This window comes from Hemicordylus capensis, chromosome 5 (assembly GCF_027244095.1).
Source record: "Hemicordylus capensis ecotype Gifberg chromosome 5, rHemCap1.1.pri, whole genome shotgun sequence".
NCBI lineage: Eukaryota > Metazoa > Chordata > Lepidosauria > Squamata > Cordylidae > Hemicordylus > Hemicordylus capensis.
This window is the reverse complement of record NC_069661.1, coordinates 208,084,550-208,112,499: the sequence shown is the minus strand read 5'-3', so window position 1 is coordinate 208,112,499 and position 27,950 is coordinate 208,084,550. Positions and strand designations below refer to the sequence as shown.

Here is a 27,950-nt window from a genome sequence, read left to right as displayed (position 1 = left end):
TCCAAAGAAATTTTATTCAAAGAAATTTATTTCTCCAAAGAAATTCAAACAAGCTATATCTTCTGTACAATGTATGTTTCCATGTTCAGTGGGTAGATAGGATATTGCTATTGTTGTAGTCAGAAAAGGCAGTAAGATCACATTCCATCACTCAATGACTGCAACATCAAATGATAACTTGCTTTTGTGGAACAACCACCGGATATTAAATACTACAGATGGACTACAGCTTTCATGGAAAGCTGCTGTCCACATAACCATTGACCATTCTGGAAGTGGAGTAAATGTTGATTAAACATTGGGATGTGAGAAAGTGCGTTTCTGGTGGGTATGTTGTCTGAACAAGCCCAAGTCCTGATCCCCAAAATTCGCCTGACATTCTCTGTCCAGCTTCAAATATAGATTGAATGGAGCACCTGCTCTCATGTCCTGATATTTACCAACATTTCCCCCACTTCCAGATGGCCAGTGATCATGTGAACCCACCTATAGTATTATATCACCTAAAATACAATACTTTTCAATGGAGACAGTTACATGCTGCTCTACAGATCATCAAGTTATACGCTTTAACTAAGATGCATATTTCTCTGAATCAGCCCTGAGATACAAAAATCACCACATATAAACTTCACTGTTGTTATATAGTAAAACCAAAATAGTGAATATATTATTTTAAAGCCAACACATTAAATTTAATTCAGATGAAATTAAATACTTTTGTTTAATAACTGTTTTCTTCTTATTTTTTAGGTTTTTGTTTTCCTGCTCTGGACAGCTATTCCCTCTCCTTCCTCCTCCCTGTCCCTCCCCGCCTCTACCCTGAACACTCCACTTATTCTCTATTCCAAGACTAAACCATTCATACTCTTATTTTGGTTCAACATTAATCAGTTAAAAACCTATTTCTTGAGTTGCCCTCTGTGCAAATTACTGGCTAAGTGTGTGGTTTCAGAGTGGATAGGAGATGCACTTAAGTTGGATTTTGTCAGTTGCCAGGCATGCTATGTCAGTCAGTCAAGATTTTAGATAACACAAGAGATTCACTCCTCCCAGATTTTTGCCTGCCAGCAAGTTTTGAACATTGTGTCAGTGGAAGGAATGTCTGATAAGCATGATGTGCAACCCTTCAACTCTAAAATATTGGACATAAACTGTCAAAATTAGGGACAATCAGGGACAAAATACCTTGAAATAAATGGCACGACGATGAAGCTGTAATATTTGAAGGAGATGACTTACTGCTCCATAAAGAAACGAGGTCAAAGTATCTCTCTTACAGTCAATACCAGACTGATGCAGCCATTGTTTTGACTTTTAATGTTGTTTCTCCCTACTACTTTCAGTGTTGGATTGGGTGAGGAAAGTAGCTGAGTTATTACTCATTCACTATTATTTTTGTGATCATATAGTAGAACAGCTAGTGGAAACAAACATATACAAATTCAGAATTTGGTTGTTTCTGGGCTTTTTGATGAGAATCAACAGTTTTCCGAGACTAATCTGGGAGACAGAACAACTTCAAAAATATATCATATAAAGAGCATTTGAAAAGTGCTGCCAAACCATTATACATTTTAGGCCTTGAACCTAACTGATGATCAGTTTAGAAGTTTCAAACCCACGAGTCTCTCTGGGCTGATTTGGGTTGTATTTGAAGCCACATGAACAATCATAACAGAAGGTTATCTATAGAAGCTCCACTCCCAATCATAGGGAAAGTTGACAGTGATTCTGAATGAATGAATGAATGAATGAATTCTTCCTTTCTCACTCCACCTTTCATTCCCATCACTTGTAGCAGATATTGTAGAAAACTGGCTTGGAAAGAAAACGAGAGTTGAGATTATCAGGAATCCAAATTCTGCATCAGAATATGCAGAACTGCATAGTCTCCCTAAAAGCAGCAGAAAGTAAAAACAAATATGACAGTTAACAAGACCCATACTTATAAAAAGATTTGAAACACCTGCCAGAAGGAAAAAAAAAATTATCTGGTAACTGAAGGAAGCCAAGGAGGCTTAGGAGGGAAGCATCTGAATTTAAAGTGGGGGCGGGGGAGGAAGTTACAGAAAGTAGGGGCCACCACAGAGAAGGCCTACCCATGTATCACCACCAACTGGGGGTGGTAATGAGATGCACAGGAGAGCCTCTCTGAAAGAACTTACAGGCCAAGCAATCCTTCAGGTTAGTCTAAAGCCATTTAGGGCTTTAAAGGTAATAACCAGCATCTTGAATCACACCCAGAAACACTGACAACCAGAACAGCTGATACAATAGCAGAGCATTCTTTCCATCTGTAGTTTCAAAATAGTTTAAATTGGAGGTGATGAGGGCATGGGTCACTGTAGATAGGGCTGTATGATCTAGATATGGGCACAGCTGGTGCACCAGCCAAAACTAAGCAAAAGCTTCCCTGGCCAAAGGTGCTACCCAAACATCCAGGAGCAGCACCAGGGGCCATGCTTCTAATTTTTAATTGTTTTCACTCTGGAATTTTATCAATCTTAGATTATCTCTTCTTTCAAATTCCTTTCCCTCAATTCCAACTCTTATTACAGCTGCATTGTTCTCCATACATCCAACACAATTACTATTCAGGATCATTTTAAAAAGAGCTCAGTTGTTAATTAAATTTTGCATCTAAAGAGATTATCACTCACTGAACATTGCTTTTATTAAGTTCCTCTAGTAATGAACTTATTTAACCCTGTTACAGACAAAAAGGAAAAAATCCAATCTCATAAACAAAAGGTAGGATTTTTGAGACAATGGAAGTTGAATTTAACCCACTAGAGTGTCTCAATAGAGAAAGGGAAATATAAACGAATAATCCCTCCATTATGGGTTTTTTTTAGCATTCCCCCTTTTTAATGACTTTTAAAAATATATTCAACAACAGCTATCACATCCCTTCTTAATGCTCTTTCCTCTAAGGCTAAACATCCCCTGTTCCTTCATCTGAGGAGAGAGCGAGAGAGAGAGAGAGATACAAGCTAGAGCTGACACACTATCAGTGAAGATGCTAATGCTAGAAAATTTCTGAAGGTCAGCTGGGCATAGCAGATTTTTACATGACTACAACAGTAATCTGCAAGGAGAAGGGGGTCCACACAATACATCAAAATAAAAAAGATGGCAAAAACAATGGTACAAGAAGAGTGTACTGATGGGCTGATTCCCAGAGTATCTTGACCATCAATATTCTTCCTCAGTGTAAACTGAGATTTACATCTACACTATTATGCATTTTAGCCATATTTTGTCCCCTCCCCCACTCTCCTGAAGTGTGAACAGCAAGAGAAGCTTTGGCAGAGCCCTTCTCTAATTGTGCATCTCAGCTGCTCCCATACACAAGCCAAGACCCAGGGAGGCAAGCCACTAAGGTGTCTAAGGGATGGCCTCTGCCAAATTTCTGTTGCTGTTCACCCTGTGGAATTGCCTGTTGGCCAGGCTAGATGTGACGCAGGAAGTCTGTGATCTCTTGCACTGTGCTTTAATAATTTGCTTAGTAATTGGCAAACCCATATATGACAACTCTGAAGACCAGGAAAAGTGATACTCTGAGAAAGTCTTAACCCTTTCCTCCCTTGCCATTTCCCTGATCAAAAATAAATTACCCTACACCCCAAAGCTGCCATTAGCTCTTTCGGGAAGAGGGTGGGGGGAAAGACTGGTACAGTATGCTCCTTTCCCCTTGCAGAGCTAATAGCTTCAAGAAGGATTAGATCGAGGAAAGGTCAAGGAAGGGCAGAAGAACTGGACGCTCTCTTAGAGTGCTGCTTCTCCAGTCTTCAAAGCAGCCATATGGGTGTGTGTGTGCGTGTGCGTGCGTTGCGCACGCGTGTGCGTATGTGTGTGTGTAAAGCAGGGCTGCTCAACTTCGGCCCTCCTGCAGATGTTGGCCTACAATTCCTATAATCCCTGGCTATTGGCTGCTGTGGCTGAGAATTATGGGAGTTGTAGTCCAAAAACAGCTGGGGGGCCTAAGTTGAGCAGGCCTGGTGTAAAGACACACAGATAGGATAATCATAGATCTCCCATATTGCATATAGTTTAACCTTCAGGGTCAGCTCATATGGGTCAGTGATCAGCCCATGCTGAGAATTAGTTGCTGACCAGGGTTATAATGAGACAGAAAAGGGCGGGGACCAAGCACATGAAGGGGCAGCTCCCACCATTGTCCTCATTCATGCCCAAAGCTAATTTCATCTTCTCTCAAACTGCCAACATACACACACCTCAATCATCTCACTCAGTGGCTGCCAAATTTCTGTCACTTATTGTCCAAAAATAGCTCATCCCTTGAGCTGCTGCTACCAAAACCAAGTAAGAATATGCCTGCAGGGGGTGCAGAAGGCAAAGGACCGCAACGAAAATCTGTATGGACTGCATTTGGGGCAATGAAAAATCTAATGTTCTAGAGCTGCTGCTTCTTTTAAATGACCTGTATGTATTTGCATTGTTTTCATATTGCAAATGTAGCTGGTATAGAAAGGATGGTCTAGAAATATTAGGTTCTTCCCTGATATGTGAAAACAAAGTTTATTTGTCATTTCTGTATAAGGTGTTGTAAATCATCCCATACACTGAGCTGGCAAAAAGATTAATGTAGGCCACAGTTGACAAATTAATGCAGTTACAGTACACTGGTTCTCATTAATCAGCAACTAGTTAACCACATTTATTTGAAGCATTTTTGTTTTACTATAGCATGTCCTAATTGTACTCTCAAGTATACAGTTCTTCCTTACAAGGTGGGATGTGTGAAAAAATCCTCCAAGCTTCTGTTTTGTTCATCAACATTTAATATTCCTTTTTAGCCTCTAATTTTGAAACAATTCCAATCAGTGTGTATGTGTGGATGTTAAGAAGGTTCATTGCTTCCTTTACGGATGTTAAGAAAACCTTTGAAAACGTGAACTGAAATATAAGCTGATACTGATACTGCATGTCACCCACACTAAATAGCTTAGGGAGTTGCTCTACTAATTTCACTTGAAATGCCTACATATCTAAAACAGAGTCAGAATTCTGATGTTTCAAATTTCATTCTGAAATTGGGCAGTGACACCAGGTCACTTACTCATGAGTAAGAAGGGTTTTTTAAAAAGCCCCATATGATAATGTAATTATTTATTCATTTATCATATTTATATACTGGCTGATATATGTATCTCTACGCAAGTATACATAATCCAAAATACAACAAATATAAAACAGAATTAAAAACAAAACACTTTCACAGAATAAAAACAATTAAAGCAATTTCACATAATAAAACAATTAAACAGTTTAAATGTGGTTTTAATTAAAAGCTTGAGAAAGCAGGTGTATCTTAAGGGTCTGTGTAAAAGCAATCAGAGATGGAGAGGGTCTTATTTTGACAGGGAGTGGATTCCATAGCCCTGGGGCAGCTACAAAAAAGATCCGATCTCAAGTCACCACCAAACAAGCCAGTAGCAACCATAACTGGACTTCCCCAGATGATCTTAATAGGTGGTAGAGTTCATGACAAAGGAGACACTAATACTCTGGACCCAAGGCATTCAGAGCTTTATAGGTAATAACCACCTACAGGCTGGTTATAAACATCTACAGCCTGTTGTGATCAGTTTGCATGTGATTTTGCAGATAAAGTTGCTTCTATCCATGCTGATTTGGACTCCAGGATTTTGGGAGTTCTGGCAGACATGCCTTGGGTACCAACTGATACTTTTTTGTTGGATTCTTTTCTGTTAGTTCAGCCTGAGGATCCTTCTGCCCTTTGTGGTTTAAGTTAGTGCAGCCTGAGATCCTGAGGATCCTGGGCACTGTGCAGGCAATATCGTGAGCTCTTTACCCTTTCCCTTCATGGCTAATAACCTCTTCCAGGGAGGGTACAGGAAGATGGTTGAAAGCTATAATCAATACTTCATCAAGGGAGGCCAAGATACCTCAGGGAGGCAATGGTAAGACCATTATTTAAAAAGTTCTCCCTTAATCCCTCCAACTTGGACAACGATAGACCTGTTTCTAATTTTCCCTTTTGGGGCAAGGTAATTGAGCATGTGATGGCTTCCCGGCTGCAGAGGGTCTTGGCTGATATGGAATATCTAGACCTCTTTCAATCTGGCTTCCATTCTGGACATGGGATTAAAACTGCCTTGGTCGCTCTAGTGGATGACCTACATCCAGGGCTTGACAGGGGAAGTGCATCCCTGTTGGTTCTGCTGGACCTCTCACTGGCATCCTTCTGGATCAAGTATGTACTCTTGAGTATAGGGAATGGAGGTACTGCTTTGGAGTGGCTTCAGTTCTTTTTCATGGGGAGGGTCCATAAGGTGTTGCTGGGGGACTACTGCTCGGCTCTTTGGCCATTGTCCTGTGGGGTCCCACAGGTCCAGTTTTGTCACACATGCTCTATAACATCTACATGAAACTGCTGGGAGAGGTCATTTGAGTATTTGGATTGAGTTGCCAGCAATATGCAGATGACACTCAGTTCTCTCTCTCCTTATCACCTGATCCTAGGGAGGCAGTGGATGTCCTGAATTGGGGTCTGGAGGCAACATTGGGGGCTGGGCTAATAAACTGATATTGAATCCGGGCAAGATGGAGAGCCAGTTAGGATGAGGGGATTAGTCTGGTTCTGGAAGGGGTTTATTTTATTTTTATTTTATTTTTACATTTTATATCCTACTTTTCCTCCAAGGAGCCCAGAGCGGTGTACTACATACACTTTCACAACAACCCTGTGAGGTAGGTTGGGCTGAGAGAGAGGTGACTGGCCCAGAGTCACCCAGCTAGTATCATGGCTGAATGGGGATTTGAACTCGGGTCTCCCTGGTCCTAGTCCAGCACTCTAACCACTACACCATGCTGGCTCTCTTAAGGGGGTTGAACTCCCCTTGAAAAAGCAGGTGCACAGCTTGAGGGTACTGCTGGACCTGGCTCTGCTTTTAGAAGCTCAGATAGAGGCAGTGGCCAGGAGTGCCTTTGCACAGCTTCAGCTAGTGTGTCAGCTTCCCTTTCTTGAGTCAGCAGATCTGGCCACAGTTACCCACACCTTAGTCATATCATGGTGGGATTTCAGAAGGTTTCAAGTTCCCTCTCTGCCTTCTTCAAGATAGGATTGAGAGAGAGTCCTGCCTGCAACTTTGGAGAAGCCGCTGCCAGTCTGCAAAGACAATACTGAGCTAGATAGACCAATGGTCTGACTCAGAATATGGCAGCTTCCTATGTTCCTATGATTACTGTAACATGTTCCATGTGTGGCTGCCCCTTGAAGAATATTCAGAAACTTTAGCTAGTACAAAATGCAAAAAGGATTTTATCCAGAGCTGCCCACTGGGACTATATTACACCCATTTCAAAAGAGCTATATTGGCTGCCAATTTGTTTCCAGGTCCAATTCAAAGTGCTGGTTTTGACCTTTAAATCCCTTAACAGTTTGAACCCAAGATACCTGAGGGACCGCCTGCTCCCAAGGGTTTCTACCCACTTGACAGGGTCACCAGAGGGCACTCTGCTCCATGTGCCAACAATGAGAGGGCCTGGCTGTCATGCACATGGTACAGGGCCTTCTCAATTATTGCCCCTAGACTTTGGAATGCTCTCCCGGTGGGCATCCGCTCCTCAGTCTCCATCACAGTTTTTAGAAAGCAAGTGAAATCTTGGCTTTTACCCAGACTTTTATATGAGTGTTATTTTTTTTGTTGCTGCTGCTCTGTATTTTATGGTTCTATTGTGTATGTTTTTTTAAACTTTTAATTAGATTTGTATTTTTATATTCCAATTTAATATTTTATTGTTTAATTGATTTATCATCTTATATTGTTTTAAATGTTTTGTAAACTACCCTGAGATTGTTTTAATGAAAGGCGGTATAACAAATATAACGATAGGCTGATAGGTAGATAGATAGATAGATAGATAGATAGATAGATAGATAGATAGACCAGCATTTTGCACTTTACTTGGAAACATACTGGCAGCCAGTGCAGTTCTATTAAAATCAGTGTTATATGGTCCCTTCAGGTTGTCCCACAGATCAGACTGGCTGCTGCATTCTGTACCAGCTGTAGTTTTTGAACTATGTACAAAGGTAGCCCCATGTAGAGTGCATTACAGTAGTCAATACTTGAAGTTACCAGCATATGTACCACTGCTTTAAGATCATTTGCCTTCAGAAATGGGCATAGCTAATGTGTCCGCCAAAGCTCATAAATAGCCCTCCTGGCCACTGTCTCAAACTGGGATACCAGAGAGAGTTTTGGATCCAGGAGCACTCTCAAACTACATACCGTACTTGTTATTTGATGTGGGGGAGAGTGTAACCATTCGGAACAAGCAGATCTAAACTATTTATTGGGTCTTGACCCACCCACCCCAATCAGTAAAAGTAAAGTGTACCATTAAGTCAATTTTGACTCCTGGCACCCACAGAGCCCTGTGTTTTTCTTTTGGTAGAATACAGGAGGGGTTTACCATTGACCCCTCCCACATAGTATGAGATGATGCCTTTCAGGATCTTCCTATATCGCTGCTGCCCAATATAGTACCAGCAGGGATTCAAACTGGCAACCTCCTGTTTGTTAGTCAAGCATTTCCCTGCTGTGCCACTTAAGGTGACAATCAGTGATTGATTAATTGATTAAGTGTCATCAAGTCGGTGTCTACTCTTGGCAACCACATAGATAGATTATCTCCAGGATTATATGTCTTCAACTTGGCCTTTAAGGTCTCTCAGTGATGCATTCATTGCTGTCGTAATCGAGTCCATCCATCTTGCTGCTGGTCGTCTTCTTCTTCTCTTTCCTTCAACTTTCCCAGCATTATAGACTTCTCAAGGGAGCTGGGTCTTCGCATAATATGTCCAAAGTATGATAGTTTGAGCCTGGTCATTTGTGCCTTAAGTGAAAATTCTGGATTGATTTGTTCTATGATCCATTTGTTTGTTTTTCTGGCTGTCCATGGTATCCTCAAAAGTCTTCTCCAGCACCAAAGTTCAAAAGAGTCAATGCTTTTTTACTCTTGACTCAAAAGAGTCCAGCTTTCGCACCCATAGAGTGTCACGGGGAAAACCATTGTCTAAACAATTCTAATCTCTGTAGGTGTATTCACGGCATCTAAATATCCTTTCCAAGGCCTTCATTGCAACCCTACGAAGTGCTAGTCTGTGGCGTAGTTCTTGACTGCAGGATCCTTTACTGTTGATGGTCGATCCTAAAAGACAGAAACTATCCACCACTTCAATGTCTTCATTGTCAGTTCTGAGGCCGGTTGCTGTATCTGTTGTTGTCATTAGTTTAGTCTTCTTTACATTTAATTGTAGTCCCATTTTTTCACTGTGCTCCTTGACTTTCATTACCAGAGCTTGCAGATCATTGAGAGTCCACATTGAGAGTGAATCCACATTGAGAGTGGATTCATGGTTTGCATTGAAAATCTCATTTGCTACCAGAGAATCTACACTCAGAACACCTCAGAAACAACAGAACCCTGTACCCCATGGGTTAGAAACCCATGGGGGTGGCTGGCACCCTCTGTACACTACACCACCACTTGCTCTGGGCAATGCCAGCACCCCCCAAGTGGACTGCTGAAACCTCCATTGTTCCTTATGGAGAAAAACTTTAAAGGCGCAAAAACTTCTAAAATCACTTAAAAATCAGCCCTTTGCCCAATCCCTCTGCAATCTAGTTGGTAGCCTCCACCCATTAGGCACTACCACCCCACCCCACCCTTCTGCCCCAGATCCCACATTATGCCCCAAATCTGCACCAAAGATACTAAAACTTCAACAATTCACCAAAAATCAGCCCTTTGCCCAATTCCTCTGCAATTTGGGTGGTAGCCTCCACCCATTAGGAACTACCTAGGGCCCACCCCACTCTTTTGGCCCTGGGACCCGAAATTCAAGAAGACGTCAGATCAGACCTTTTTGCATTGAAGTCAATGGGAGACAAAAAGGCGGGAAATTCAAGATGACGTCAGAACTCAAAATAGAAGAGGAAGAAGAAGCACTTTATCGGCCACAAAATGGAGGGCCAAAACTACAAATAATTTGAAGCCAAAACGGGGGTGATTCGTTTCGGCTCCAAAACATTTCGGGAGGGCAAGAGGGTGATTCGTTTCGGCAACAAATCACCCAAAATGGGCAGTTTCGAGTACATATCGTTCTATACCCGAAACGTTTCGCACATCCCTATTGATAACACGCTGCACCAAATATCCTGATGATCTCTCCCAGCGGGCTTATACTAGCCCTCCTACAACCCTCGACAACTGCTGGATGTGAACCTGTGGATGCAACGCGGGCAAAAAAGAATTGCTTTCTTATGGCACTTATTGCCAGAGCATAGATCTTCAAATGTGCTCTATGATGTAACCTGTCAGATCTGAGTTGAGTCTTTCTCCATTTGTGTTCTAATCGTCTAGCTCACCACTTCAGCTCCTGTATTTCTTCTGAATACCACAGGGCTAATTTTGAAGCAGGTCAGAGAGGATACTTAGGAGTGATTACGTCTACTGCTCTAGTAAGTTCATTATTCCAAGTTTGCACCAGAGCATCAACAGAATCACTAGCAGAGCCAACTTGAAACCTCCTCAAGGCTTCTTGAAATCCTGTTGAATCCAATAACCTATAATAATCCAATTGCCACACCGCACACCGTGCCCCTGACGATGTTCTCCTTTATAAGGGCCAAAAGCTGGGGGGAAACCCTCAAAGGATAGCTCTTGGGTGGAAAAACCTAATGGGTCCTTCAGCCCTGCAGAGGTGGGTTGTGGTTGCAATTCTACCTTAACCAGATGGTGGTCCGTCCATTATGATCAGGAAATAACAGGAGTCCCTACCCATGGAACACCATCCTGATCAGAGTAAAAGATCAAATTGAGTATATAACCAGCAACATGTGTCAGTCCAGAGACCACTCAGGATGAGCCCATAGTTGTCAATGTAGCTACAAACTCCTGACAACCTGGTCCCATAATGAACATTGAAGTCCCCCACTACCAATAGTCTGGGCAACCAATGCCAACCCTGCAACCAGGTCTGTCAGCTCACTTAGGGACTCTGTAGGGCAGCAGGGTGATCAGTACACCAACAGAAGTCCCAATCAATCCCTGGTTCCTAGACATAAGCCTAGGACTGGGGAGACCCGAGTTCAAATCCCCATTCAGCCATGATACTTGCTGGGTGACTCTAGACCAGTTACTTCTCTCTCAGTCTAACCTACTTCACAGGGTTATTGTTAGGAGAAACTTAAATATGAAGTACACCGCTCTGGGCTCCTTGAAGGAAAAGTGGGATATAAATAAATAAATAAATAAATAAAATAAAAGGGTAATTCCTGACAGGGATCCTGGTTAGGGAGATGGTACTCTTGTGGACCACAGCCACCTCACTTCCCCATCCACATCCTCTCAACTGCTCCTCCACAGAGTACCCCACCAGGAAAAGCTGGGACCAAACCGGACCACTGACCTCTCTAGGCCAAGTCTCTGTAATGCATACCAAGTTGGCTTCTTCATCCACAATCAGGTCATTGGTCATTTTTGATTTGTTTTGGACCAACCTCGCATTACAAAGTAGCAAGGTGAGGCTCTCTAGGTCATTGGCACGGCTCCCCAAAGTCAAAGAGCTGATAGGTCAGCTGGAAGGGTAAACAACTATTAAATTCCTGATTTCCCTTCCCCTGTAATGGCCTGCTGACCTACCTATGCCATATCTTCATAGATTCACCACCACCACTAGAATAGCCACCCCAGAACTACCCCCATCTCCTCTTCTCTAGACAACCTGACACACATGCCTTTACTAGGTAGGACCAACCAATAATTAGGCAACAATACACCACTATGAGCAGATTCTGCCTCAGCCCTCAGTCACACCACTGAAGGCCCCCATGAAAGGCATCCCCCTACGGGCAGCCTGCCTACCAGTGAGCCATACTGGACACTGCGCCCCTGGCATTGTTCTCCTTTATAAGGGCCAAAAGTTGGAGGGGAAACTAAAAGGATGACTTCCACTCACCTTATCAGGCAGAGTTGGCCCGGGTGCTAGATGTACGCCATCTATCATAGAAGATAATGTAAAAAGGCATTGTATTATGAAAATATAGCTAGTTTGCTCTAATAACTTGGATCATGTTCAGATGACCAGTTGTCTCCACCGTGCAGTTTTCCATTTTGTAACACTGAGATCTTTATGAAACTAACTCCTCTAAAGGTGAGTTACACAATGCACAGTGAACTTATTCAACATATTTTTGATAATCAGAATGACTGGGCTGTGGAAATTCCTAGTGACTGCAAAGCCCATTCTTCCCCATTCTATAGGGATTTCACATTACAGCATGGAAAACAAAATTCTATCTATTTTGAAGGTCCCCCTATTTCACTTTCAGACTCTGCTAGCACCTGACTATTTTCCCCAGAAAGGGAAAGCGAAAATCAAGCCTTTGGGAAGGTCTGAGCTCCTTCCATATCTACAGTGCAATAAGTTCATGTGGTTAACTGTTTTGGCACTGCAGAAACTAGAACACTCTAACGCACTGGCTGTGTATAATTTATGCTTCAGGCAATGTTTGAGAGAATATATTTTGGGAGAATTTTGTTTTTCAGAGTATACCTTCAGACTTCAGTGAAGGTTTGGTTTTTTGTGTGTAATCCTAGCCCAGCCCAGACGTTGACTCAGAAGACTGCTGTACTCTATGTAGAATAACTTAATGGAGAAAATAGGACTAATTTACGGGTATGAAATGTGGAGTTTAATTGTCCTTTAGTTAATGCACCTACCTTTGAATAAAGAGGTAACCTCTCCACAAAAAGATTTAGTGGCTCAGCTGCCATTTGAAATACAACTGTGGAGAAGCTGCTCTGTTGTTTGTGCAAAGGTGCTCATCATTCAGATCAAGCCTTTTTCATTCTGCCACTGCACACCATTATATGGTTTACACACATTGCTTGCCATGTGGTTTCATTTCCACTCACCATGCCCTCTTTGCCTGAATTAGGTCTGGGCTACAAATCGAATATTATTCTCTCCCCACTGCAGAACTGGATGTAGGGTCATGCATTAAACAAAGCCTTGGGTCCTGTCTTGCAGATGTAAGCAAGACCTAAACTTTCATAAGAAATGCTTCATCTCAAGCGGTTCTCACCATTCTTAATAATTAGTAGCCCTTGAAACCCAGGGAATATGTTATCATGACCTTACCTGAAAGTAATTCTTCAGTAAGACTCTAAGCAAGCCACTAAATACATAATTCACTAGACAAAAGCTGTGGATTGATTTCTGAAGTTTTGTATGTTGGAATTTGGGACACCCCCCTCTGCACATTAATTGATTTATCATATTCATGCCCAGCCTCCCAAAATAGCTCCTAAAACAAAAGATAAAAATCATGTTAAATATACAATAAAATTAATCTAAATGATGCAATAAAACACATTAAAAAAATAAATAGCAGAACATACTAAAAACCACAATCCAATGACAAAACTTATTTCCTAACTCCATGGAATTGTAGTAGTGGTTGTGTTAGTCCTGCCCATCACAGAAAATACTTTCTGATTTATTGCAGGTATTTACATATTATTTTATGCATAGCTAGTCTACCTATAGACATTCTAGAACAGGAATAAATATAAAACTGCTGTATGGTACTAGTGTGTAATTTCCAAATGCCATAAAGAACAACATTTTGAAATCAGCATAATTAATAGTTGATGTTAAATAACCTTTTACTCATGCAGTTAAGGATTAGTTTTAGCACATAAATGCCAAGATATACTGTTTATTACAATTTATACTGAACTGTAGTTCTGAAAAAGGCTTGGATTCTGACACTGCTTTTCTTGTTCAGACTAAGCAGTGCTTTATATTAGAAATAGTAGCATTGAAATTGATTGGTTTGTTCATAATTAATATTTTTCATGACATCAGATCCTAATTCGGTTTTACAAAAATGCTTGCTAACCTGTTTATATTAAAATTATTAAAATTTTATATTAAAATTATTTAAAATAACATTTGGAGTTCTAAAGACCATTTTTTCACAGCTTCCTAATTGTCAATGACTTTTCATAACTAATTGTCAGTGTCCTCTTAGGCTTGTTAGATAGATCCTTTGATAATTTAAAATGAGAACAGCTGAGGTGATTAATTGTTATTTCTTGAATTATTCTACAAAACTCAAAGCTATATGTTGTACGTATAGATACAATGTTGATGGCTTTATTCTGTGATGATGATTTTATAGGTATAAACCTATAGTTCTAACTATATATTCTTTTCACTAGAATGCCAATGTGTTCAGTGGGGCTTACTCTCAAGTAAGCGTGTGTAGGATTTACACTACCTGATCGCTCACAGTCCTTATGATTCAAAGTCCTTTGAATGGAACAAGAAGTTCCCAACTGCTTTTTATAGACATAGGTTCTCTTATTAAATATATCAGATGATTGAGTGAGTGAATGAGTGACTGAGTGAATGATGGGTTGGTTGAACTGATGCGTGGTATAGTGGTTAGAGTGCTGGACTAGGACCGGGGAGACTCGAGTTCAAATCCCCATTCAGCCATGAAACTAGCTGGGTGACTCTGGGCCAGTCACTTCTCTCTCAGCCTAACCTACTTCACAGGGTTGTTGTGAAAGAGAAACTCAAGTATGTAGTACACCGCTCTGGGCTCCTTGGAGGAAGAGCGGGATATAAATGTAATAATAATAATAATAATAATAATAATAATGTATACTCTGCCTTGCCATAAAATGTCTGAGGTAGCTAGGATTTACTTTTCTGGCATGAAATAGGTGTCTATGGAATTTAGTTAAGGTTGAATCTGAATATCTAATGGATGATATCTCGATATTCAGAGCGGCTTCTACTCAGCTTGAAATCTCTGTTACTCAAACAGCCCTCTGAAGATGCATTTTTAAATCTCATATATATGTGAAGATTTCTTGGTCTCAATCTAATCTTTCAGGAACTGTTGTAGTCTAACACAGGAAATTGATGGTTTATTCACTTTTAAAAAGTGAATAAAACAAATTAAGCAGAAACAGCTGATATACAGCATGCTAGTAATGCACAAACACAGATGTCTATGTGGAATATGAGGGCAATAAAGAACCCTGCTGACCTAGGAGAGAGTAATTCTGCCTCTCTCTGAATGTCAGGCAAGGATGTTCTCATCACACAGAAGATGCTGTGGCACACTTGGCTGCTAAGAAACTTCTCAGCAGCCAGGTTATTTGTACTGTTCTGTACAAGGTTTTATTTTAAATGAGTTTTTAATGTATTTCAATCAATGTGTAAGCTTTTTCAGTAGACTCTTAGATGTTCTGAAACAGAGACTCATTGTTCTTCTAGGGTTTGTTAATTTTCCTTATATTCCTTCAGTAAGATTTATGTTTCTGTTTGTTATGCAATATGATAAAGGTCTGGATGTCATCACAGATGTACGCTATTTTCCATCTAGAATATAAACAACCTTTCCCACTTGTTTTAGAACTGACTTCAAGGAAATTGTCTTGTAGAACATTTTCTATGCGAGTTCTGCTTCAAATACCTTTTAGTTCTTCTGTACTCATGTCTAATTATAACAGTTCTGTTATTATTCGAATAACATGACTAAATATTTGTCCTTTTTATCTTGACACTGAAGTGTAGATTTCATGCAGGCTGGCAATTAATGTTGTTGTACTGATATGAACACTCACACATTGAAGGTTGTTCTCACATTAGGGACCAGGATCCCATGTTTGTGGTTCAGTGTAGAACTGAGTCCCGTTTTGGAATCTCTTAACAGATTGGAAGAGGGAGGGAAACAACAGGATCGTCTGAGGAACAAATGTAATTGAAAGAGTAAAATATACACAGTTGAGTACTAATCTTGATGCTTTAAATATCTCACATATGTGATTTTTCTTTCATTGATTTTGGAAAATATCTGAGTTCAGGAACAGGAATCCTAGTTGGGAAGAAGCTAACAGTATAATAAATTAAGTTTATAAATGAATTAATATTGTAAGTTTGGAGGAAATGATTTATTATAGTTCAGGTGACCATACTGCACGGAGTGTGAAGGGCGCAAGCGCTGCCGCCAAATTTCAAACACAGCGTGGTCATATTAAGGTTGTGGAAGCTAGAGCCAAGGGCAAAGGGACTCCTCCAGAGGCCGAGGGAAGCCAATTATAGAAGCTGCTGACATCTGCAGGGTTTTTTTTTTAAAGGAGTAAGATAAGATAACATCCCCTAGCAAGTTATTCTTCTACAACCAGAAAAGGTGGTGTGATAAAGTTTGAGAATACAGAAGGCATCTATTTCCTGGGAAATAATGGGTCTGTGGTAATTTCCTTTTTATCCATATTTTTACTGAGAGGGTTGCACATGTGCGTTGCCAATTAGGCAGTGATGAACAGGAAAATACTCTATGCTGAACCACCATCCCTAGGCAGCCTTCACTAGACCTAAGAGGTAAATACTATACATTCTTAAGAGAATTAAAGAACTAGCCGTAAACTGCCCTTAAATAAACACAAATGGGAAGAATCTTTAGACAGAATATGCGGGGACAGAAAATGGGGGATATTTCAAATTACCTTAAGACTGCAATCCTATTCACACTTACCTAGGAGTAAGCTTTAGTGAATACAGCAAGATTTCCACATGAACATGCATAGAACTGGGCTGTAATTGTAATGTAATGCTATATATGGCTAGCAATCTCAATGAAAAAGCAGTATAAGATTAAAAAATAGTTTTTATCACAGTACACCTGCTTAATTTTAGTTACTTAGTTAGTTTATTACCCCGCTTCTCACAGATTCTCAGTGCACTTTAATAACTGAACACAATGCAAAGTATGCACATTTATAATGATGTATGTTGATAATATTAAGCTCTTTATAGTTGTTGCTAGTGTTCTATATTTCATGCTAGAATGCTTCTTTTTGTGACTCTTGTTCAATCAATCATCTTTAGTACGGTCAAAGACCAGCACAGTGACTCTTGTTCTGGTTGTTTGAGTGCCCCCGAAGATTCACATCTCAGTCTTGACAATTTCATCTTTGTCATCAAAGACAAGAGTTCTGTGCTGATGTTCTAGTCGTATAAGTGGCAGGAATCATAATTGTAGCAGCCAGATTTGCCCCAGTATCCATGCATTAGATTGTATGTTTGCATATGGACCTATTCATGTGGACCCCAACACACATATGGTCCAGTCCAGTCATTCAATTTCTATGCCACAACACTGGAGAGTACAGACTGTTTGGGAGTCTCCTCATGTCAGATTCTATGAACGTACGGATCCTATGAAAATGTAATGTCCATCATATGGATGTCTAGCATGCTGCGGCAGCAGGAACAGGCTATGTAATCATGATTACCCAACCATGTGTACTTCAGAATTTCTTCAGAGCATTATTTCTTAATGTACTAGACATAGCAGATGGATAATGAAACACATTTTGAGGCGATTCACATGAGCGTGCAAAACCGGGCTAAGAGAGCCCAGCCTGGTTTTGCAAGCTTGTGTGAGCCTCCAGGATCGGGCCTGATCCCAGTGGCTACACAGTGGCAAACCTGCCTAAGTAGCCACCCCCTTAAATAAGGTTAAGGGAGCAAGCACCCCCTTAACCTCATTTTTGTAATTGTATGTCAACCGCAGCTGCTCAGGGGGAAGATCCCCATAATGCACCACACAGTTACATGGTGCATTATCAGAGCTCCTGGGGGAGGGGTGATATGTGGCATTGCGTCCAAGCACCCCAACCCCCAGAGCCGCCGGGAGCACAGCTGGTCAATCTTCCCGTCCAGGGAGGAGAGCTCAGTCAGCGGCAGGGAGGGTGAGTCAAACCCATTCTCCCCACTGACCTCCATGGAGCTTTTCTCACTAATTGTGAAAAGAGCTCCTTTACCTTAAATGTTCCTTTAACATCCAAGGAGGTCATTCACGTAATCAAAATCTGTGTTCTACCCCAGCTTGAGAGCTGTGTGTGCTCCCAATTTTTGGTTGTGTGGAAGCAAGGTAGAAGGAAAACCTGGTGTAAGGTTCCACTTCCTCCTGTGCAGAAGGTTCCAGATGGCCTCAGAATTATGGCCACTGGGGGAGTGCTATTCCACCGTCTGGGGCAATCTGTTCCTTTCACGGACTGCCCCAGGGAACTGCTGCCTCAGGCTCTCCAAGGGAGTCACAGAGCTCCTTCTCCTGGCAGCTCTCCTCCTGGACTGGCCCCTCATCACTGGTCAGCTCTACTTCATATAACCATTGGCAGATCTCAGGGCAGTTTTTAAGGCATCTGGCTGCCTTGTAGAAAGAACCAGGCTAATCTCCTTTTCTTCAACCTTAGTTTCAGTAAAATGTCATCATTAGTATTGGACACAGCATAAGGAACCTGAAGCTGAGAGCACATCCTCCTTTATTTGATTGATTTCTGTACTGCCCTTCCAAAAGTGGCTCAGGCTATATTGTTTAAAATTGTGATGTACAGGCAAGATTTATAGATGGATGGATAGATGGATGGATAGATGGATGGATAGATAGATAGATAGATAGATAGATAGATAGATAGATAGATAGGGGGGATCTATGGTGAAAACCTTTAGGTCTCCCTCCACTTATAATTTGGAACTTCCCTAACAAGCATATGGTCCATGTGGGTAGGCAAAAGTTGGTTATGCTTTTGCCGGCAGGCCAAAAGGCTGCTGTTAATAACTGATGCTGAATAGAGATTAATGTTCTGGATTATGAATGTAAAAAAGTTAATAGAAGAATTAAGAGAGGAAAAGACAGGCTTTAATAGCATCTGGAACTCATTTCTTAACTACTGTCAGACAGATATGGCTCTTAAATAGATCTGACATTATTACTTCACAAATTCCCATTCTCTGCAGATGTTCCTTGTGATGGATGACTTGTGCCCCAAACTGTTTTAGTCTGTAGGACCGCCAACTAAGCTTCTGGTTAACTGTGTTAAATACATTCATGAAAGAAGACAATATGGAAGATATACTGTACATGATGGAAATCTGAGAACTCAATGCATAGTTCTGTGTTCTGGGGGGATTTTTTTTTTAAATTTTCTATCTAGGGTATAAAAAAGTACACTGTTACAAACAACAACAGAATAAATCGTTCCAGCTGGCTGAAGAAAATAGTAAATCAAGTCATATACTGATGGAGAAGTGAGGGGAAGAGTGCAAAATGTCATTTTAAAGACTTTCTAATTCAAGCAATATATATATCCAGACTAGAAATCAACATTTACATTTGTCACTACACAAATAGCATGGTTTTACAAAGCCATAGAATGAGATTGTTCCATTGATATATTGGTCTTTCTCGTGGGGTTTTGGACCGAAGAGAGATTATCTTTATCCTTAGTCTAATTTAACATTATCCTTAACCCAATTTATCCTTAGCATTCTCTTTTAAATGCTGTGATTGGCTTTTCATTGTTCATATTACCTACTTCATGCTTGAAAACTAAAGCTTAATGAATGTTCAAAAATACAGTAGATTGAAAAATATGTGGTACTACTGGTAACTACTATCAAGTGATGTGTTTGACTTGAAACTGTGCAGAGCTGCATGTAATTCAGTGTTAAACCATGGACATATCCGCTGTAAAGGAAGTCTCTGCTCCTGCAGCCAGTTGTAAAACTGGGAAACTAGTGATTTCCCCAATCATGTCTTCAAAAGAATGGTATGTAAGACTAATAGTAGTAGTAGTAGGGGGCCCACTGCCTTGGGGGGGGGCCCAGAGGCAAGTCACATGACTGAATCCCCCAGCTGCGCACCCGCCCGGGCTTCCTTCAGTTGTATTCATCCTCTGAAATTGATGTGAGTGTTAAGACCAGGAGCTACCAGAACAGCATGTCTTTCTCTAGTACCATTAAATGACTTGCATTGTCCACAATTTACAAAACCTTTAAAAAAATAATTTAGGATGATGTTTTATTGTGGCACATAGGTAGGGGTGTGTGTGTGTGTGTGTGTGTGTATACACTTTTTGTTACCTCTATTCAGCTTCATTTAAGATTTCTTTACTTCATGAGCTAAGCTTCAGTGAGAGGGGGCCCATTTTAAAATCTTGTCTCTGGACCCACTCCAACCTTGCTACACCCCTGCCTTTAATTAAAGCTCTGTTATATACCTGCTTCCCTCACAAATACAAAGTTTTCTTATATAGATTTACCTAAGAGTTTATTCAGAAACCACTCCATTTTCTTCTTCTCCTTTCCCTCCCTTTTCCTTTCTGACTTCAAATCCCAAACTCTCTACAGGATCTCCACTGGCATAAGCTTCTAAACAACAAAACATTTTTTTTAAAAAAAAAATACTGGATAGAATACAAAACATCCCTCCCCTTTTTAACAACCAGAACTGAATTTGTTTAAAATTCAGTGACAAAGTCTTGAAGTCTATAGACTTGCAGTGGGCAGTATACAAATATATTAAATAAATAAATAAAATAAAATAAAATAAAATAAGGTAGGGGCCTTAGGAGCTTACCTGCAGCTGAGGATGAAATCCTGCTGGTGTGCTTTGTGCGTGTGCACCCCAAACCATGCCCCCTGCATCTAACATCAGGCACAAGGGGTGTGGCCAATACCGGGGACAGGGACAGTCAGCCACTGCAGTGTTTTCCCAGTTAGCTTAGCAGTTTGTTGAATTGCAGACTGGTAGCACCTTTCCCTGCCTCCATGTGGAGACAAGGAAAGGAGCTCCTGGTCAGCGATTCAGTCAACCACTGACTAGGGAAACTGCAGAGGCTGACTGGCCTCATCCCTGGTATTGGCCACACCCCCTGCATCAGACGTCAAGCACAGGGAGTGTGGCTACTGCCTGGGAAAGGTCCATTCAGCCAGCATTTCCATCCTCCCCTGGCAGCATTTCAGTGAAACACTGGCTGAAGAGAAGAGGAGCATGCTTTATGCTCCCAGGCAGTGAGCACTTCATTCACTGGCTGGGTGTGGGAGGGGGCATGCCCTGGCCAAGGGTGAGGAGGTGCTTTGTCGTCCATCCGTCCCCTGTCCCAGACCCTGGACAGTCATCCCACCTTGCTCCATTGTCCCCACTGTCCTGCTTGAAATCTGTTAGATGGTCTCCTGTCCCGCACACATCTCCTAATTCTTGGGTTCTCTGGCACAGGAGCAGTTAATGATGTTCTTTCTGGTAAAAAGGATTGTCCATCACTTTCATCAGCCTTCTCTGTGTGGTGAAAACTGGAGGCAAGATCAAAGTCCTCTCCAGTTCCTCTCCTGAGACCAGACTCCATTCCCTCTTTTCTCATAGATGTTGGAAATTCTTGAACTGTTCCATTAATTTTCAACATCCAATATGACAGAATCTCCTTGGATTTTGATTATTTGGTTTAGTCCAGAATACCAGGAACATCCTTTTCTCACTGATAAGGCAGCCATACTAAAAAAAAAAGACCCCCACCTGAAATGTTTGCTCTTTTGCACCCCGTTTCTGGTCCACATACAACTTAAATTTTTGTTGCTTCTCCCTTACCTGATCAGGAATCTTTGCATTCTCAGGGTGAGATGGTATGGAAAGCCCTATATGTTTTTGCCATTGTGTACGTTTGATTGTTGCCATTGGGTAAGTTTGGTGATAGCTTGCATCCTCTCAGCAATTCAAAAGGTGATTTTCCTGTAGTAGAATGAGGAGTAGTTGGATAAGTAAGAGTTTCACAGATTGCCTCTTTCCAGAATTGTTGTTGTATAGTAGCAAGTTGTAAACTTTCTTTCACTAATCTGTTCATTCTTTCCACTAAGCCATTCCCTCGAGGATGGTACAAAGAAATAGTTTTGTGTTTTATCCAATGGTTATACAAATATTGCTCCATTTCAAATGAGGTAAGCAGTCGCTTATTTCTTAGCAAGACTTTCTCTTGCAAAAACTGCAGCCATTAGGAATGTGTGAGCCGGCTCGGCTTGAAGGCTCACCCGTGAACTGAACCAGGGAGGAGTCCAGTCCAAGGGCAAGTCAAACCAAGCCCTTGCCTTGTGAGCCGGCTCCACAGTATACTTATAAAGGGGATTCCGGCAAGGATTCCCCTTTAAAAGTAAAGGACGATATGCGACTGGACAGGGGAGGTACCATATGTTCTCTTACCTTTTAAAATCAAGCCGCTGTGTGACAGGATCGTAGCAGCTACCACAGCAGCAGCAAGCATGGCAGTGGCGGGGGCTTCTTCCACTCTCCAACTGGCCTCCCAAATGACAGTGACATCACGGGCTTGTGACATTGTATTATAACTGCACAGGCACACCAGAGCGCCCCACAGTTCTCAGAGGTCACTAGGCCAGACAGTAATGCTCAGCGGCCATTCCTGCTCCACCTGCTGCCACCACGGGTGGGTGGGAGGCCTTCTCACCTCACACACACACACACACACACACCCCATGCAGCTGGAATATCAGGGAGGAGGGCTCACGGTGGCGGAGGGCTCACGGTGGCAGGAGCCCCCCCTGGCCTTTAGAGGTCCCCCAGGCCTTGGAGACCACAGGCTAGGGCCCCAAGGTCTGGGGGTTAGAGGGCCTCTGATGTTAGTGTACGGAGAACCAGAATCATCCAGCACCTGCACTTCATAGCCATTAAGTTTAAACTGACAATGTGGAGAAGCAGGCTCTGAGTCTGTCACATTTAAAACACTGTCGGGAAGTGGTTCATCTGCCTTAACCTTCTTCTTCTTAATGTCCTCTGCCTTTTGCTTTTTTCTTTTGCACCTGTTGCATGTGACCTTCCGTGCACGACAGTGAGCAAAATCAGCTTTGTGAACAGAACCTCCACATCAGTAGCAATGGTAGCTCCTCCTTTCTTGTGCTGCCACTTTCTGGGGCAGTGCCATATGAAAAGACTGAGTTTTAGGAGTTAGACTGAACAGCTTGGGTTTTAGGAGGTTGGTTTTGGGCTATCAAAGAGCATGATGTGGCACAGTGAAGAGCATTTTCCACCCTTGTAGCCATCTCTATAATTTTATCCAACTTTTCACTCCGGTAGCAGTTTTTCACGCAGTTTGGAGCAGTTTGTTTTCATAACAATCTGATTCTTGCTCATTTCATCAGTAAAGTTGGCAAACCCACAGGTTATACTTAAGCCACACAATGCTGTGACATACCGACCAATAGATTCACCAGCCAGTTGGAATCTAGAATTGAACTTGTAACATTTAGCAATCACATTCAAAGTAGGATTGCAATGATCATCCAAGGCTTGAAGAGCAGCTTCATCAGGGTTGCAAGGAATTGCCTTCCAAGTTGGTAGGAAATGGCAAATGAGTATATATTCTTTGGCCTTCAGGGCCCAGGCAGTGAAGCAATGTAGCCTTCTGCTTTGCTGGAGTAAAATCAGAGGTCTGTATAGTGAGGAGGTAATTGCTCCTGGGGTAGACAAGAAAAAAGGTGGTGGTGGAATAGAGCCGTGCTGCAGTCGGCATCAACAACAGAGCTTAGGACTGATAAGGGGGGAAAGTATCTTCGGGGTTGTGCAAGTCAGGAAGCTGGAGAAACAATCAGCAGCAGTAATAATAGTAAGCAGTTCATGAATGTAGGTCCAGTAACACAATGAAATGAAGTTGCAGAAACATTCACAAGCTTTGCAGGGTCACACACTTAGCTGGTTCAAAATCTCCTAGAAACATAGGAAGCTGCCCTACACCATTGGTCCATCTAGCTCAGTATTGTCTTCAGAGACTGGCAGCAGCTTCTGGAGTCTCTCTAAGCCCTATTTTGGAGATGCTATGGAGCCAGAGACGTATCTAGGGAAAATAGCGCCTAATGCGAGCACTGAAATTGCACCCCCTGTCCAAACATCTGACACCCGTCTTTCAGATAACTTTACCATCATATCAGCTCAAAAATACAAGTCAAGCTCATTAATCTTTTAATATTTCAAAAATTATTTAGCAGTGGACGCAGCCAGACCAAAAGATGCTGGAAAACTACAAATTTCAGTGTGCTGGGGCTCATGAAATACCCAAAGACTATGTGGAGGTGTACTTGGAAAACTAAACAGAAGTGCCTGTCTAATTCTCTACTATGCATTGTAGCATCATTATTACATAAGTTTTAAAAATAAATGGAGAATTTGGCTTTTCCCAGATACTCTGAAAATAATTAAAGGATATGCAGAGTAAACTGTGCCACTGCTTGGAATATATTCTAGTATTTCAGAAAGACAGTTAAAATGAGAGAAAGGGAGCAAGAAACTCCCAATGGGCCTTAATACTACTTAATTTCACACTGATTCAAAGACAAACTCACCATTAATAGCCATATTATTAAGACATCACATTTAACTCACTTATCACAAGAAGCAAAGTAAGAGCAAATGAATACAATCCTAGCTCATAAGCTTCAGCTCAGTATTCACAAGTCCTGTGGTACATAGTGCCAAACTGAATATGTGTACAGTGACTTATGTTATATTAAATATTTTTAAAAATACCTGTAGCCCCTTCCTAAATGCTGTGGCGGGGGGGGTCTGCAAAGGTTCCCCCTCCCCCTGCCTGCCTCTTAATTCACTGCTGCAGCCCACCCTGGGCTGATTTTTGGACCTGTTTGGGCCTGCAAAGATTGGCGTGGCCATTTTGGAGGCTGCCACGTATGCTCAAATGGCCTCTGTGAGGCCTGGCAAGGCCTAGGGCCTCACAGGGACCATTTGAGCATGTGCGCTGGCCATTTTTTACAATAATTTTTTTTAAATGGCCACCAAAAAAAGAAGAAGCACATGCTCAAATGGCCTCTGCGAGGCCTGGCATGGCCTAGGGCCTCGCAGAGGCCATTTGATTGATTGATTGATTGATTGATTGATTGATTGATTTCTATACTGCCCTTCCTATACCGCACATTTGAACATGTGTGGTGGCCATTTTGTTTTCAGTGGCCATTTAAATTTTTTTTTTCATTTTAAAAAATGGCGCCCCCCTTCAAGTGGCGCCCAGGGCATGTGCCCTGCCTGCCCCACCCTATATAAGCCCCTGCATGGAGCAGTCTCATCCCCTAAGGGAAATATCTTAGTGCTCTCATTTAGTCTCCGAGGGTGGACCCTGCTTAGCACAGGGGACAATTCATGCTTGCTACCACAAGACCAGCTCCCAGATGTAATCACCAAATGTTTTATAGCTGTTTCCCTCACAAACGCAAAATAATCTTATATAAATTTAATTAAGAGTTTATTCAGAAACAACTCCATTTTCTCCTTCCCCCTTTCCTCCCTTTTCTTTTCTGACTCCACCCCCCACACTCTCTACAGGATCCCCACTGGGTCAAGCTTCTAAACAATAAAACATAAAAGATACTTTATAGAATACAACAAGCTCCCATGCTATTAAGTCCTTACTAGAAACATACTCATGGTGTCGATAATTTAGAATTACCAAAAGCTTTATTGGACTAAAAATACTATTTATTTATTTTTTTAAAAAATCCAGATCAAAAGGTAAAAAGACACAAGGAGGCTAGGATATCACACTGAACAGAAATTAAAAAGAAACAAGACATCTGTTCTTGATTAAGGAGCTGGTGATGATACTGTTTAGGCAAATTACCAGTTATGTAATAAATTAGTTGCCCAATTATCCAGCATGTAAATCAAATGCCTCCAAAGATTTTAAAATATTCAGAAGCTCTTACAATTAATCAAGAGCAACATTAAATATAACAAGGAACATAGAAATCTTACTGATAAGGAATTGTGCCACCATCTCAGACATTTAATTTTTTGCAAAATATCTTTACACAATTTATTCTCATTTGTATTGGTCTCATTATCTGGGATTTAATTCAAATATTGTTAGTTACTAGTCAGTTCAAACTTTCTCTGAGAAAGAAATTGGGTCAAGGACTATGGATTGACCTGCTGATTTTTGTATGATTTGTTGAAGTCTGACATTCCAGTAGCTTGTGCAGTGACACCTAAGATGATGTTCTGACCTGATTTGGAAGCTACTTTTTGTTCTTGCTAAAATTAACACTTCACAAAACAAGTACCAGTCTTGCTGCATTGTCCCTTAGTCTGAAATGCTCTCCCAGTAAACATTTGCTCTGTGACAACTGTGGCTGCTTTTAAAAAACAACTAAAGACTTTTTTATTTACTCAGGCTTTTACTTCCTAGAGGCTCCAAATTTCTAAGCTTTCTTGTGTTTGTTTCTTTCTAATTGTTAAAGGTTTTAAATGGAATTTTAATGGAATTTTCTTTCATTTTAACTTTTGTAAACCACCTTGAGATGCATTATGAAAGGCGGTATAAAAATTGTGGGGGAGGGGGAGCCAGGGATTAAGGGTATGCATGGACTGATTTTTGCACTTCAGTTCAAATTTGGATGAAATTTGAACCAAAATGCCGCTCCGTGAACCGATTCAGTTGAATCAACTGGCCAGTCTGGTCAATAAAACCAGCTCAAATTGGTTTGAGCCAGTTTGATGGTCCAAGGGGCTATGCTTGTGAAGAGGAATCCTGCCTTTAAAAGGCTTTTTAGGCTGGCTGGTGAGCTGGTGAGAGGGCACCTTTAAAAGTAGGTGCTTACTGATCCGGCGGTGGCTCCTGGAAACCTCGGCACTCCCTGCTGGCAGTCTGTCCACATGGTTCTGGCTTCTGTGCATCCACGGAAGTGGGAGCCATGCCACCACCATGTGCGTGAGCTGCTGGGGGACGTGCCAGGATTTCCAGGAGAAGCCATCACTGGATCAGTTAGCACCTACTTTTACAGGTGCCCTCTTGCCCCCTCTGGCTGTCCTCAGAAGCTTTTAAAGGCAGGATTTTCCTTTGCTTGTAAAGGGGAATCCTCACTGGATTCCCCTTTACAAGCATAACCTCTCAGACCGTCGGAGCAGGTCGAACCAGTCTGCAATGAACCAAGCTTGGTCTGGCTTGATTGCTTACTGAATGACCCTCCTGGAGGCTGGTTCAATCTGTGATCAAATCATAAAACCAGTCCAATTTGTTGTGGACAGGTTTGTTGCAGACCGGTTTGTGCACACCCCTATTAGGTGAGATCTTCTATCTCAGAATGTTTTACACCTCCACTTCCTTTATCAGGAGGTTTTTCACTTTGATGTCTGTCTCTGTGTCTGTGTCTGTGCAGCTGTAGGAACAATAGAAGGTGTACTATTCTTTTTCTAGTGGCAGTGTTGGATTAATGCCCTGGCCTATAGATCAACAACAACAAATATTTTTCAGCAAAGATCCTTGCATGCAGCAGTAGAAAGCACACACATGAGTGAATGAAGGTCATCTGTACATTATTCTCTACAACAGATGATTGGTGTGCTGCATTGGGGCTCTGTAGAAGGTAGAAAAGATTAACAAGGGGGCCTCAAAGCTCAAAAGAATTGAGGAACACTGTTCTACTGAATGCTATGGCTACATTTGCATGTAACACAAAGTGGAGGTAAAGGGACCTCCATTTTCAGAAACTGTACATCTGAATGCGGACAACTTCAGTTTTGTTTAAAAATGAACCCGTGGTTTCCCTCCCCAAACTGTGTTGGGTACCTTTGGTTTGTAGTAAGATCCACCATCTGGACCTCCAGTTCCATGGTGCCAGCATTATGTCTGAACACTAGCACCGCAGTCTCCCCCTTCTGCATCCAAAGTTGAGGAAGGAAGCTCCTCCCTTGCTCCAGCTGCTATTGGCTGCCGGGGCTGTTATTCAGTAAAGAAGGAAGCCCAGGCAGCTAGTTCTTTCTTCTCTCTGCAGTCAGTGAGTCTGCAGAGAGGGAGCTCTGCATTTCATCCAAATTCAGATGGGAGAGCGGGGGAAGGGGGCACAGAACTGTGGGCCCATTGGTTCCCCATTACGTCTGAAGGCAGCCTATAATTCTGCAGCTTACACTGCAATATTACAGTTCTGTGCTGCATACAACCTAATTCCTTGGAATATCTTGGGCTTTACATTTTGTTCTGCATTTGACTTATTTTATTCTGTGTTTTTGTTGTCCTCT

The 27,950-nt window shown here is 41.7% G+C and overlaps 1 protein-coding gene and 1 long non-coding RNA gene across 15 annotated transcripts in view; one reads left to right on the top strand and one right to left on the bottom strand.

Annotated features, from left to right (window-relative positions):
• ANKS1B (ankyrin repeat and sterile alpha motif domain containing 1B) overlaps window positions 1-27,950 on the top strand; it is a 595,071-nt gene that overhangs the window by 413,221 nt on the left and 153,900 nt on the right. The window lies entirely within an intron of this gene.
• On the bottom strand, window positions 106-27,602 carry LOC128325798 (uncharacterized). Its single transcript, XR_008307634.1, has 5 exons — window positions 27,502-27,602; window positions 15,709-15,828; window positions 13,205-13,370; window positions 12,020-12,060; window positions 106-1,817 (listed from the first exon to the last, which is right to left on the bottom strand). It is a non-coding gene; the product is annotated as an uncharacterized LOC128325798 (long non-coding RNA).